Source organism: Phacochoerus africanus, chromosome 6 (genome assembly GCF_016906955.1).
Source record: "Phacochoerus africanus isolate WHEZ1 chromosome 6, ROS_Pafr_v1, whole genome shotgun sequence".
Lineage (NCBI taxonomy): Eukaryota > Metazoa > Chordata > Mammalia > Artiodactyla > Suidae > Phacochoerus > Phacochoerus africanus.
The window spans coordinates 12,526,218-12,541,370 of NC_062549.1; the positions used below are offsets into that span (position 1 = coordinate 12,526,218).

The 15,153-nt window shown below is 46.7% G+C and overlaps 1 long non-coding RNA gene across 1 annotated transcript; it reads left to right on the forward strand.

Annotated features, from left to right (window-relative positions):
• Positions 1-9,249: 9,249 nt before the first annotated feature.
• On the forward strand, positions 9,250-12,645 carry LOC125128758 (uncharacterized). Its single transcript, XR_007135306.1, has 4 exons — positions 9,250-9,362; positions 10,113-10,193; positions 11,537-11,649; positions 12,229-12,645. It is a non-coding gene; the product is annotated as an uncharacterized LOC125128758 (long non-coding RNA).
• The last annotated feature ends 2,508 nt before the right edge of the window (positions 12,646-15,153 follow it).

Genomic DNA, 15,153 nt, shown 5'->3' on the forward strand with positions numbered 1-15,153 from the left:
CTGTGTGCCAGACCTTGTTTGATGCAATTTACATAGATATAAACTCACTTCACCCTCCCAACAACTCTAAAAGTTAGGTCCCTAATTAGTCATTTTATAGGTAAGAAAATTGAGCACATAGATATTGACTAACTTGCAGGTCACAGAGCAAATTAGGAGAGCTGGGATCTAAACTAGATCTAAATCTGTTCTAGCACTTGTGTTTTAACCAGTGTGCTATCTACCAGTTGGTTAGGAGAACTTGGGCAGCTAAATGGACAGCGAAGTCACGAACCTGGGTATGGCCTGAAGGAAGAAGAGTTTAGAGGGAAAAACGATGGGTTCAGCCTTGGAGATGTTATGACTGCGATGTGGGTAGGGCACCCAAGCATAGTTGCCTGGGAGGTAGCAGTTCCAGTCTAACCTCAGTATGGCGGTCCAGGCAAATGCCCGTGGATATGGAGTTGTGGTTAGGGAGCTGTGTGCAGTGAGAAGAGAAGAGGACTGAAGAATCCTGGGGAGGAGTTCCCGATGTGGCTCCGTGGAAATGAATCTGATTAGCATTCCTGAGGATGCAGGTTCAATCCCTGGCCCCGCTCAGTGAGTTAAGGATCCAGTGTTGCCATGAGCTGTGGTGTAGGTGGCAGATGAGGCTTGGATCTGGTGTGGCTGTGGCTGTGGTGTAGGCCAGCAGCTACAGCTCTGATTCAACCCCAAGCCTGGGAACCTCCATATGCTGTGGGTGCGGCCCTAAAATGACAAAATAAATAAATAAATAAATAAAGGAACCCTGGGGAACACCAACATTAAAGACTGATGGAAGAAGAACCAGGAAAAAGAGAATGGAAAAAAATGCATTAGTGTAGAGAGTGGTGCCCTGAAAATTAAGGGTGAAGTGAGTTTCAGGAAGGAGGGCAAGGTTACTGGGGACAAAAGCTATAAAAGAGTCTAAGATAAGAATGAAAAGAGGTATTGTTCTTCAATGGCTTCTTAGGTTTCTAATTTATGTCCCCAACCAGAAGGGAAACTTGTTGAGGTCAAGAGTGGCATCCAACATTTTGTTGTATTCCTCTTTGTATCTCCGGGGTTTCTGGTGCAGGGCTAGGCAGGCAGAAGGCATCCACTGAATACCTGTGGGCTGATGGTTGTTCAAGTTCTTATTGTTTTTCTCCTTATTAAGTCAATGCCATTATGTATAAATTGCCCACCCTTGACGAGAAGGAGATTCGATGTTCTGTATCTTACGCAACATTGGGCAGCCCATAACCGCTGAACTTGATGTTGCCAATGAGATGATTAGCAGAAGCAGCATCCTCATCTATTCCTCCACATTAAGGGATAAACATAGAAGCTATTGTGTGTTGACCTCTCGTGTGCCCAACTCTGTACCAGACATTTGACATTTGTGGCACAAGTCCTCACAACCTGGCAAGCTGGTTATTATTATCTTCTTTTCCCAGATAGAGTGACTGAGTTGAAAGCTGGTTGCCTTGCCCAGGACCATGCCAAGATAAGGATCCAAAGACGCTGTTAACGAAGGTCCTTCCCTTTCCCTTAGCTGCCACTGCCTTATTCCAGGTGTCAGCATCACTTAACGTGGCTTTTACCAGAGCTGCTTCTCTGTTCTCCACCCTTCCATCAAACCTCCTCCCCAAGAACCCATCCTCCAAACTACAGCTTCAGGAATTTATCTAAACACAGCATCGATCCCTTTTAAGTTCCTTCCAATGGCTCCCTTTTTAGGATCTGGGGGAGATGAGTCTTTATGACTCAAGCCCAAGTCCCTCAGCATACCCTTCTCGGTTTTCCTTGTCTGACCCCATTTGTTTTTCCTGGCCCTTCTTGGCTGACACCTCCCACTCACCTTTCTCTCCAGCCAAACCAATCTCCTTTGCATCCCTGGCGATGCCTTGTTCTCCTTTTGCACGTTCTATTCCCTGGGGTTATGGTGCCCCTCTTCTCCTTTGTCTTGGGTTAACTCATATTTTCTCTTTAAGACTCAGGTCACCCCCTCCTGCCACAAGCATTCCCAGACCTTCTGAGACCTCACTGCATGACCTTCCTCAATTTTCCTCCTCTGAGACTCTCAGCGCCCCCAGATGTAGCTGCATCACTCTGCATCCTGCTTGCTGTTTCTCTTCCTTGACTCTGAGGTCTTGGAGGATGGCCATCACATGAGCTCCCAGCTCAAAGCAGAAGCCGGACCCCTGCTTGTTAAATAAATGACCAGAGGGAGTTCCCGTCGAATCCATGAGGAGGCAGTTTCAATCCCTGGCCTTGCTCAGTGGGTTGGGGATCCAGCGTTTCCCTGAGCTGTGGTGTAGATCGCAGATGTAGCTCAGATCTGGTGTTGCTATGCCTGCGGTGCAGGCCGGCAGCTGTAGCTCCGATTTGACTCCTAGTCTGGGAACTTCCATATGCCATGAGTGCAGCCCTAAAAAGCAAACAAACAAACAAAAAAAGTGACTGAATTTCACTTGGTTGGACCTCACCAAGGTGGGAACGCGGGGGAAGGAAGGGCAGGCGGTCGAGTTGGATGGAGTGTAGGCGTCACCGTGGGGAGTTGGTATAATGCTTCTCCCACATTGACCTCTTCCCGCCACTACTAAAGGCACAGGGGATCCCCCGCCTCTGCTTCCAGACGGTGATAATCCTGCCTGACCCGTCTGGGCCAGAGTCTTGCCTTGAGTCTCATCTTTGGAGCCCAGTTTCCTCTTGGCAGGACCACGACAGGAAACCCGTGCATGGCGAGGTCCCGCTCCCCACGGAATGTGTGCTGTGAGGGCCTGAGAGCCAGATGGAAAATGCCTCCGAAGTCCTAAGCCAGGCTGGAAAGATAGATTGCTGATAATGAAGGTCACCCCTCCATTTAGAGAATAGTTGGCAGTGAAATTAATCCAGGCTCCTGCATCTGAAGTGCTAGGAAAGTTAGCAAGGCTCAGGGGCTGAAAGGAAGGAAGCACAGATGAAGAGGAAGAAAGCTCTCTTCGCCTACATTATCTCAACCCTCCCATCTTCAAATCGAGGTGAGAATTTCTGTTTTAATGGAAACACGATGCCCTTACAGAAAGGAATGTTTAATGGTGGGGTTTTCAAACAATACAACAATAAAGGAGAAGCTTTCTGGGCAATCAGACTCTTCAAATCACACTCAAGGGGCAGCCACTGGCGTTTTCTGCTTGTAGGGCCAGCCCTGTGGAAGCGTTTGGCACAATAACCATGAACGTTGGATGAACTTCCGCTGGGGACATACTTCCATGGACTCCCTCTGTGTGGATCCTTACAGCAGCCTGGGGAAGAGGGAATTATGGTCCCCTCTGCCTGTTCTACAGAAGAGGACAGCGAGGCACAGAGAAGATAGGTGATGTGTCTAAGGTCTCCTAATCCCTTACTCATTCTTTTATTCATTCTCCCGTTGCTTAGTAAGCACTGACCTTGAGCCAAGCACTGTTTCAGAGCTGGCGGTATATGCCCGAGAAGACAGGAGAGGTCCCTGTTCTCACAGAGCTTTTATTCTAGTTAAGGGAACAGACAGTAAACAAGAGACTAAATAGAGAAATAGAGACATGTGCTGTAAAGAAAATGCAGCTCCCGACTTGCATAAAAATTGCAGATGGATGGGGGCGCGGTGGGGTGTACACTCTGCCTGGGGAAGGATGACAGAGGAAGGTGATGATAAAGACAGAATTTGGGGGGAATGATTTTTATTTTTTCCATTCTAGCTGGTTTACTGTGTTCTGTCAACTTTCTACTGTACAGCAAGGTGACCCAGTCATAAGATAGAATTTGAAGGAAGACAAATCTCACGCTCCTTTTATTACACCTACAGTGCAGGGGACTCCTGTAGGGACCTCTCTCTTTGTTTTAGAGGCCTCCAAAACCTCTCATAGAAATTGTCCAGGAGTTCCCGTCGTGGCTCAGTGGTTAACAAATCCAACGGAGAACCATGAGGTTGGGGGTTTGATCCCTGGCTTCGCTCAGTGGGTTAAGGATCCGGTGTTGCCCTGAGCTGTGTTGTAGGTCGCAGACGTGGCTTGGATCTGGCATTGCTGTGGCTGTGGCGTAGGCTGGTGTCTACAGCTCCGACTGGACCCCTAGCCTGGGAACCTCCATATGCCATGGGTGCGGCCCTAGAAAAGACAAAAAAAAAAAAAAAAAGAAAGAAATTGGCACAGCCAAATTTCCAATATTTGGAAGGCATATTTCCCAGTGTCCTCTAAAGGGGACAGCTGAGCTCTTACCAGGGACAGCTAGAAGATGGGAAAATGCAAGTGCAGGCCCCACTCTGGCAGTGTGTTGGCAGCTGTTGTGGAAAATAAAAACACAGGCTGTTTACCAATTCAGGAAGCTGCAGTGTTTTATAGGCACAGTCATCAAAGATAAACACGGCCGTGTTTCTTGACGACATCTCCCGGAAGCCATTCACCTGGACAATAGAATGCTTCGAGGAAACTTAACAGTCTTCAAATAGTGGAAGGATTGTCATGTGGCAGGAGGACCAGCTACAGGGAGTCAAAGTGGGGCCAGTGGTGGGAGGTGAGAGGGAGGCAGGTGTCAGCTTGGTGTTGGGAAAACTTTCCTAACAATCCCAGCTAGTCAACCAGGTAATGAGATTACCTTGGGTGGGAGACAGATGCTTCCCTCCCCCCTAGGCGTGTGCAAGGAGGGGCTCAAGGATGCCCTTCCGCCAGTTCAAGGAATGATTTGTTGATGGATCCATTTATTTAACTCGTACTTATTCAGCATCTTCTGTGGGGTTGGTCTGTGGATGCATTGGTGGAAAAGACATGCAAGATTCTTGCTCTCATGCAGTTTCCATTCTCATGGTGGAGAGAGTCAAAGAAATAAGTCAACGAATAGATAGTTGCCGTCAGTGATGGGTGTGGCAAGCAATGGAAGAAGGGGATGCTTGAGAACAACTCTGTGTGTGGTTGGGTGTGCATGTGTGTATTTATGTGAGCATGTGTGTGTGGCATGGATCTCACCTTATATCACAGGGTCAGAGGAGGTATCAGTGAGAAGACAAATTTTGAGGCAAGTTCAAGCGATCAGAAGGACCAGCAACGGCAAAGGCCCAGGCTGATAAGGGCAGGGCTGGAGAGGGGCCAGGGTGGGTGGCATAGGGTGTGAAGGGACAGAACAGTGGGGGATGAAGGTAGGCAGGGGCCAGGTCACGGAGGGCACTTAGGGCACTTATAGACCAGAGTGAGGCAGTTGGGTGTTTTATAAAAAAGGCCATGGGGAGCCACATCAGAGACATGGTTTTTGGCTGAGAGGTTGGACTAGATGAGTGTTTTTCAACCCTGGAGGTACATCAGAATCACTGGGGGGGGTTCCCATTGTGGTTCAGCAGGTTAAGAACCTGACAGGGTGTCTGTGAGGATGTGGGTTCAATCTACGGCCTCACTCGGTGGGTTAGGGATCCGGTGTTGACACAAGCTGCAGCGTAGGTCCCAGATGTTGCTCTGATTCAACCCCTAGCCTGGGAACTTCTGTAGGCCGCAGGTGTGGCCCTTAAAAAAAAAAAAAAAAAAAAGGAATCACTGGGGCATCCAGATTTGGAATCCAGTGGACCAGGTGAGTTTTACAATTCTTTCCAAGATGAAGATGTAACGTGCCGAGGTGAGCGTCCCTATGGGATCACACATTTTGCTCAGAACACATGAGACCATCACGGCCCATAGGAATTTTGCTAACATATCATCTGTCCACCACTTCATTAGTGTGGCTGTGTTCTAAATAAGTGTAGCTCATTTCGACAATTACCTGGTGGGTCATCTTCTGTGTGTCAGTGTCTAAGCATGCATAGGGGGTAAAGGGCTGTGCCTGGCACATAGCAGGTGCCCTATAAATACTTACTGAATAAACGAATGGATGAACGTCTGACTGGGCACCAGGGAAAAGAGACGGGGAAAAGGCAGTAAAGACTCCTCTGCCGTTACAACCGCGTAAGAGGACGGGAATAGGATTATTTGAAAACTGCTATGAGAAGGATGGACAGGTGGAAAGTGCAAAGGAAAGGGCTTTTGGTTTGAGGTTTTGTTTTTTTTTTTTTTTTGGCAGCGGGGTTCCGCAGGGTGCTCATGGGAAAGGCAAAATGCAGAGTCAGCCCTGGGACTATTTGGAAAGTCTCATTTCTTCCCTTCCCAGGCTAGTGGGTTCTGGCTTCTGGTTTCCCAGAGGAGTTGGCCTGCTTCAAGTTCACAGGGACAACAGAAGACATTGGACGGTCAAGATCAGGGACCCTGGGGCTCCCTTGGAAAGAGCGAGCCACTTAGAACCCGTTTCTCTGTCTTGGAAGGAAGACCAGGATTCTGCCAAGGAGCTCAATACTCAGAACCCCAGTGGCTTCTATAGCCTGGCACGGGGCCAGATCTCTGTGCTGCAGCTTGTGTTAACCTCGTCAAATTACCACCAAGCGGCTAGAAGCCATAGCCAAATCAACCCACTCTGTCCCCTACCCTATTTTAATCACTCAGGAGTAGATTTCCAGAATTGCCCCTAATCTAGTGAACATGTGTTCAAGAATCTAAGCTAAATAATTAACCCTTTTCCAGGACCAAGGAGCCATTTATAGAAGGTACAGTTTTGGTGTCTGCAACTAGATTTAAACTTTTTGCAAATTCCAAGAGGAAGAGAAAGAGAAGGACTTTTTTTTGTTTGTTTTTCATTTGTTAAAGTATAGTCGATCTACAATGTTGTGCCAATTTCTGCTGTACAGGAAAGTGACCCAGCCATATATATTATTTTTCTCACATTGCCTTCCATCATGTTCTACCCCAAGAGATTGGATGTACTTCCCTGTGCTGTACAATAGGATTTCATTGCTTATCCATTTAGAAAGGATAAGCAAGAAGAAGGGCTTTTTTTTTTTTTTTGTCTTTTTGCTATTTCTTGGGCCGCTCCCGCGGCATATGGAAGTTCCCAGGCTAGGGGTCGAATCGGAGCTGTGGCCACTGGCCTGCGCCAGAGCCACAGCAACTCGGGATCCAAGCCACGTCTGCAACCTACACCACAGCTCACGGCAACGCCGGATTGTTAACCCACTGAGCAAGCGCAGGGATCGAACCTGCAACCTCATGGTTCCTAGTCGGATTTGTTAACCACTGCGCTACGACGGGAACTCCAAGAAGGGCTTTTGATTGCTCCTATTTCCTTCCAGAAACTCTGCCAGATGTTAATATCTGTTGCTTTATGCACACTAGTTCTTAGATATGTATTACTATCTCCATTTTAAACATAAGAATCCAGAGCTTTAGAGGGGTTAAGGGACAAGGCCAAGAATATACAATTTAGTAAGTGGCAAGATTTGACCTCAAGACAGTCATCAAAACCCAAGCTTTTCTCTTTATATCTCTTTCTGGTCCAGGACTGTCCGCTGCCCTCTTCTTTTAATGTCACACAGGGGATTGAGCCCCATGGATGATCTGGGGGAATTTCCAGGGCTTGGAAATGTGGCAGTGCCATTCTTGAGTATGCCCTGGAGCAGAATGCCTGTATTTTACTGCCAAGAAAGTCTGATTTACTTCGTTTGAGGATGCAGCCTGGGCCTTAGATTTTTATAAACTTCCTTGTTAAAGACTGAAATGGTGGAGTTCCCATCAGCAGAAACGAATCTGACTAGTATCTATGAGGTTGCAGGTTCGATCCCTGGCCTCGTGCAGTGGGTTAAGTATCTGGCATTGCCGTGAGCTGTGGGGTAGGTGGCAGATGTAACTCTGATCTCGATCTGGTGTTGCTGTGACTGTGGTGTAGGTTGGCAGCTGCAGCTCTGATTCAACCCCTAGCCTGGGAACTCCATACATGGCGTGTGCAGCCCTAAAAAGACAAAAAAAAAAAAAAAAAAAGGACTGAAATGCATGCTCAGAGATTTTGAAAGTGTTGCACAGCAATTGCAGTTGTTTAGGACAAGCTGTGTGCCCAGAGAAGCTAGCTCTAGAATCTAGGTGCACCATGACTGGCCATGAACTCCACAAGGTAGAGACTGTCTTGGGTTTTTTTTGCTGGAAACTGAAGGATCTACCGGTACTCAAGGCTCCTGCCTGGCACTGTGGTTTTTAAGACTAATTTCATGTCAACCTGGACCAAGAAAGAGTGAAACCTGATTTTTTTAAAAATTGAGGGAAAATTCCCATAACAGAATAAACCCTTTTAAAGCAGACAATCCGGTGACATTCAGCACATTCACAGTGTTGTCCAGCCACCACCTCCATCCTGAGCATTTTCGTGCCCCTAAAAGGAAGTCTTGGAGATGTTAAGCATTGCTCCTTGTTTCCCATTTTGCAGATGAGGAAAGTGAGGCTCAGAGAAGTTGAGTGACTTCACCAAGGAGTTTGAACCCAAGTCTGGCGTGCACTCCCAAGCCTGGGCTTCCTCACAGGTTCTATAGGGAGCAGCACTGTTTGACTCCTATATTTGGGGTTCAGTAAAGTCAGATCTCAGCTCCCTGCTTTTAGCCATGGCCAGCAGACTCAATGGGGTGGGGAGACTGATAAGGCTCAAGACCTAAATTTGGGTTTCTTAGCAAAATTTTTATCTTTTTGTTTTTCTTGTCTCTTTGTTTAGGGCTGCACCCGTGGCATATGGCAGTTCCCAGGCTAGGGGTCGAGTCAGAGCTGTAGCTGCCTGCCTATGCCATAATCACAGCAATGCCAGATCTAAACCCTGTCGGTGACCTACACTGCAGCTCACAGCAACGCCGGATCCTTAACCCACTGAGTGGGGCCAGGGATTGAACCTGTGTCCTCCTGGATACTAGTCAGGTTCATTACTGCTGAGCCACAATGGGAACTCCATAAAATTTTTATCTTTAAAGTCTTTTTAAAATTTTTATTGAAGTATAGTTGATTTACGATGTTGTGCCAATTTCTGCTGTACAGCAGAGTGACCCAGTCATGCATATATATACATTTTTTTTCCCCGTACTATTTTCCATCATGCTCTATCCCAAGTGATTGGATGTAGTCCCCTGTGCTGTACAGTAGGACCTCATTGCTTATCCATTCCAAATGTCATAGCTGGCATCTACCAACCACAATCTCCCCATCCATCCCTCTCCCCCCTCGCCCCCCACCAACCATAAGCTCTCTCTTGTGTGTGCATATGTGTAATATCTGTGTGTGTGTGTGTGTCTTCCTTGTCCTGCAGGAGAGTGGCTGAGCTGAATTGCCTAATATGGTTTGGCAGCCCCTCCCGCCCCAGCATCTCTGTATTTGGAAAGGGGCACTTGTCCCTGCTGGTTTATAGGGAAAGGGAAGTGATTGTTCCTGGCAGTGAACCAAAAATAGCGAAAGAAAGGGCTTGTGGAGTACGGAAGGAGAAACAAGTTCGCGGAGAGAGGGCTGGGCTGTTGGACTTGCTGGCTGGGAGCTACAGATATTTAGGTAAAAGGGACCCAGAGGGCAAATCTTATTTGTATCCAGGCAGGTCCCTGTTTCTGTTGAAAAGACCAGCCCAGGACCTCGGGAGAGGCGTGTGGGAGGCTGGAGGACTGCTAAAGATAAGGCAGACCCTCAGAGGACTAGAACCCACTTAGAACTGGACCCATAAATACTTCCTCAAAGGATGGGGCAGGCAGGGGCGGGGAGCAGAAGAGGAAAAGAGGATGGTGGGGGAACAGTAGGGGTACTGATGGGGAGTGCCTGGCCCACAGCAAGTAGTTCAGGCTCTGGTTGGGGTGAAATGGCTATGGTTTAAGGAGGCTGGGGGTTGGGAACTTTTGGTCCCCGCTAAGAGGGTCCTGAGGCTGGTACTCTGGGAAGATGGTCCTGGGGGAGGATGGAGAGGGGATGCAGGGAAGGAGGAAGGGCTAACCCGAATCCAGCATCAACTATGATCAGGTATTGGGCTGCCCAGTCCTGAAATCAGACTCTCACCCCAAGCCTAGGAGGTAACTGTTATCATTCCTCCATGAGAACGGCAGACCCCCAGGTGGGAGAGCTTTATGACCTGTCCCGAGCCATACAGCCAAGTGGCAGGTGGGCCTTCAACTCAGGAGGTCAGCGATGCAACAGGTAACTTGAATACTCGCATAAATACATACAGGAGCCTCTGGAACCTGGAAGGAACCTTACTGTAAATAAGGTGCCCAACCTTATTGTAAATGCACAGCTTTTCTGCGTTTCTCCCCTTAGTCTGCCTGAGAGCACCTGCTCAGCCTTGAGAAGTCAACTTGAACTTCACTTCCACCTTGAAGCATTTTCCTCCATCCCCAGGTAGGTTCAGGTGTGAGCTCCCTAGCACCTGTTGCAGACACAGCCCTTCTGGTACTTCTGTCATCATCTCTATCTCCATCTATCTTCTGCCTCTCTGCGAGAGGCCCTGCAGAGCAGAGCAGAGCGGATATTTCTGCACCTCTATCACCTGCCACCAGTAATAATTGCAATTAAAGGCTACCAGTCCTCAAGCACATACTGTGTGCTAAACAATCTGAGTGCGGCATTTCTTTTTTTGGGAGAGGGAAGTGCTCAAATAACTTATTTCCTTTTTCTTGAAAAGCAATACTTTTATTAGACCATGTTACCATCTTGGGTTTTGGGGGGGGTCTATTTTCCCAGGCATGTGGTACCTCTTTCCATGGGTGGTTTAAAAAAATTTAATGAGTTTTAATGAATTGTAATTCTATTCTGATCATTTACTCTTCAAAAGATTTTTTTGGTAGCTTTATTGGAAGTATAATAGCCAAAAAAAAGCTACACCTCTTTAGTGTGTATACTTGATGAAATGGGACATATGCATGTATCTGCGTTAACATTACCACCATCAAAGAGCATCTCGTTCAGTCAGCACACAACTCCAAGAGATAGGTTTTTTTTTTTTTTTTGTCTTTTTAGGGCCGCACCCACGGCATACGGAGGTTTGTAGGCTCTGGGGGTTGAATCAGAGCTACAGCTGCTGGCCTACACCAAAGCCACAGCAATGCCAGATCCGAGCCGCGTCTGCAACCTACACCACAGCTCATGGCAATGCCAGATCCTTAATCCCCTGAGCGAGGCCAGGGATCGAACCGGCAACCTCATGGTTCCTAGTCAGATTCTCTTCCACTGCGCCATGACGGGAACTCCTCAAGAGGGAGGTTTTCTTATGTTCATTATTGTGATGCATACAGACCCAGGAATTTCAGTGGCTTAGCAAAGAAAAAAGTTAATTAGTTGCTCACATGAAGTCCAGAAGAATTCCTAATGGGAGACGGGGATGGGGAGGTAAGGAGGGCTGGGCAGTGGATGCTTCTGGCACCTCACTTGCTGCTGGTCCCCAGCTGCTGCGTGGGGGTGAGGATGGCCCTCAGCTGCTCCCCTTTTCCAGAAAACTGAATTTTGTGAATGGTGGGGGAGGGGAACTGAGGCTTCCTTGCCTGGGAGTTTATACCCCCCCTATCTCTTTGGGTACTGGTGGCAGTTGTCAGGTGATGACAGGTGCAAAGGTCACACCGCCCTCATCCCCCAAGACAGGGCCAGCTCTGCGATGGGATTCGTGCTTCAGAGCCTCCTGTGCCCGCAGGCCCAGGCCAGTTCCCTGCTGAGACCTCATTCTGGCTTATGTCCTCTCTCTCTTCTAGCCTGCTTTTCCCTGTGCTCTGAGATCCCTTCTGCAGGGAATCACCTTCTCTCCAAATCCCTCTCAGGCTTCAACGGAACTTGACCCAAGACAGGAGCTCTCTGCTGCAGGCAGGTAATCAGGATTCCAGCCAATGGAGGCTGGGTGCTCAACACTGATCTTCCAAAGTCACCCTGGGGCTCAGCATCCTGCCAGCCGACTGGGAAGGGGAGACAGCGGAGGCTGGCAAAGGAGGGTGTATGAGTCAGGCCTGGAAGTGGTACCTACTGCTTCTTCCTACATGCTATTGGCCAATACTTAGTCACAGCCACACCTGATTGCAAGGGAAGCTGTGTAATAGGGTCTAGCTGTGTGCCAGGAGGAGAGGAAAGTGGGTTTTGACCAGTTAAATCAGTCCCTGTAGAGATACCTCGTTTTAGAGGCAAGAAAACTGAGGTTTAGTGTTTTTTAGTAAATTCACCCAAGGTCATAAAATCCAGACCAAAAACACAGTCCGATGCCAGAATCCTTGCCCTTCGTGTGCAGTCGAATCTCATGCTGTCAGTGACTCAAGATGCTGAGGCTCCTGTTTGAGGCAGACCCCTTTTCCCAAGGCTCTGTGGGCAGGTCTTTACATTACCAGTGTGTGGAATCGCTTATTTGAATTATTCTACTGTGGTTGAAATAAAATGCCCCTCCTGTACTTCCTTCCAGGGGGCATCTGAGCAGAATGGTTTCCAGATTTCAAAGATGAAGGCACAAGACACCTGTAAAGATGGGACTGGGAGCGAAGAGGCAAAAGAAGCAGGGCTTTCATGTGGCACTATTTAGCCCCCCCGCCCCGAAGGCTTTGATTCCTACCCAGATCTTCACAAGGCTCAGACCCGTGCCTCCCCATCCCGCTTTGCCCTCACGTTAGTCTCCTGGTGGCTCTTTCCACTCCAGTCAAAGTGACTTCTTTCTGAGTGAGAAAACAGAAGGGTTTCCAGAATGGGATGGGCAAAATGTTGCCTGGGTTCACATTCTAGCTCTGTTACTTCATGGTTGTGTGACTTTGAACAAGTGGCTTAATCTGTGTTCTAGTTGTTTTGTTCTGTTTTGCTTTGCTTTTGGGGGGCTGCATTTGCAGCATATGGAAGTTCCCAGGCTATGGGTTGAATTGGAGCTGTAGCTGCCAGCCTATGCCATAGCCACAGCAACTTGGGATCCGAACCACGTCTGTGACCTACACCCCAGCTCACAGCAAACGTGGGATCCTTAACCCACTGAGCGAGGCCAGGGATCAAAACTGCATCCTTATGGATACTGGTCAGATTCATTACTGCTGAGCCACAATGGAACTCTTGTGTTCTAGTTTTTAATCTTTAAAATGAGGATAATAATACCTGCCTCAAAGGGCTTATGCTGAGAATACGAGCATCTATTTCACCAAACACAGTGCCTCTACCTATTAGGCTTATCTATATTTGCCATCATTGTTGTTATGCTTTAATAAGATTCTTCCCAGATCAGGGCTTCACTGATGGCAGGACCCACTCCAGACCTCATGGCCTCATTGCCCCTCAGGTTTTGGGCTCAAGGTCACATCTTCAGAGCAGCCTCCCTTAACCCCTAGCCTAGGGCTGGCTCCTCTAATCTTCCCTGGCAGGGCTGAGATTTGGAGAAGATAAATGAGGCACCCATTTTGTGCACAAAATGTAAGCGAGGGCCCCTTAGTCCAAACCCCTTAGTAACTGAGATAAATAATGTTGCATTAGCAAAAGTTTAAAATATCACAATTAATGCAAAAAAGTCCACGGTGAACAAAATAACAAATTTTAAATATAGACCTATTCCATGCTGAGCCCAGTTGATGCCTAGGCCAGAGGGAAAATGTGTGTTCCTGGCTTTATTGAAAGCAAAACTCTCCATAATATTTTCAGAGTCTGATTTCTTTGCTTATCTTGCTTTCATGGGGAAGGATTGACATGTTTGATGGCTTTTCATGACCAAGTGGCAATCTTAATAATTTTTTTCCCCATTTTTAAAGTTTAATTGAAGTATTGACCCCCTTGCTGTACAGTGGGAAAATAAAAAAAAAATATTTAAAAAAAATAATTTTTTAATTAACATGAGCTGAAGTGAAATGACAATAAATTCTGTTTTGGAATACATAAAATATTTAAACATAAAATAATGCTGTGACTTTTAATACAGCTATTTTATTTATTTATTTTGTCTTTCTGTCTTTTTAGGGCTGCACATGTGGCATATGGAAGTTCCCAGGCTAGGTGTCTAATTGGAACTGTAGCCACCAGCCCACGCCACAGCCACAGCAACACAGGATCCAAGCCGCGTCTGTGACCTACACCACAGCTCACAGCAATGCCAGATTCTTAACCCACTGAGCGAGGCCAGGGATCGAACCCGCAACCTCATGGTTTCTAGTCAGATTCATTTCCGCTGCACCATGACGGGAACTCTCTAATACAGCTACTTAAAAAATTTGCAATGTTTTCAACTACTTTAATGTTCTAGGGGAAAAGATTAAAATATGCAAAAATATGGAGTTCCCTGGTGGCTCAGTAGTTTAATGATCTGGTATTGTTACTGCTGTGGTACAGGTTTGATCCCTGGCCTGGGAACTTCTGAATACCACAGGTGTGGCCAAAAAATAAATAAATAAATAAAAATACACAAAAATATGTGTACAGGGGTATACGTTTTGTTTTTGTCTTATGTTCTAATATTGCTCAGTATGATACTGGTCTATATTTACATTTTGGATTTTTTTCAACATGTATGTTTTAGTATCAATTTTGATTAAAAATACTGCATTAAAAATTTTTTTATTATAGTTGATTAACAATGTTCTGTCAATGTCTGCTGTACAGCAAATTGATCCAGTTACACACACACACACACACACACACACACACACACATATTCTTATTTTCACATTATCCTCCATCATGTTCCATCACAAGTGATCAGACATAGTTCCTTGGGCTATACAGCAGGATCTCATTGCTTATCCACTCCAAATACAAGAGTTTGCATCTACTAACTCCAAACTCCCAGTCCCTCCCCATCCCTCTTGGCAACCACAAGTCTGCTCTCCGTGCCCATGAGTTTGTTTCTTTTCTGTAGATAGGTTCTTTTGCGCCATATATTAGATTCCAGATGTAAGTGCTATCACATAGTATTTGTCTTTCTCCTTCTGACTTAATTTACTCAGTATGAGTCTCTAGTTCCATCCATGTTGCTTCAAATGCATTATTTTGTTCTTATTTATTGCTGAGTAGTATTCCATTGTGTATATATACACCATATCTTCTTTATCCATTCATTTGTTTTTGGACATTTTTTTCCCCAATACAATTTTTTTCCTACTGTACAGCATGGTGACCCAGTTACACACACATGTACACATTCTATTTTCACACCTTATCATGCTCCATCATAAGTGACTAGACATAGTTGCAGTGCTGCACAGCAGGATCTCAGTGCTAATCCATTCCAAAGGCAATAGTTTGTACCTATTAATCCCAAGCTCCCCACTCACCCCACTCCCTCCCCCTCCCCTTGGTAACCACGAATCTATTCTCCAAGTCCATGATTTTCTTTTCTGTGGAAAGGTTCATTTGTCCTGTATATTAG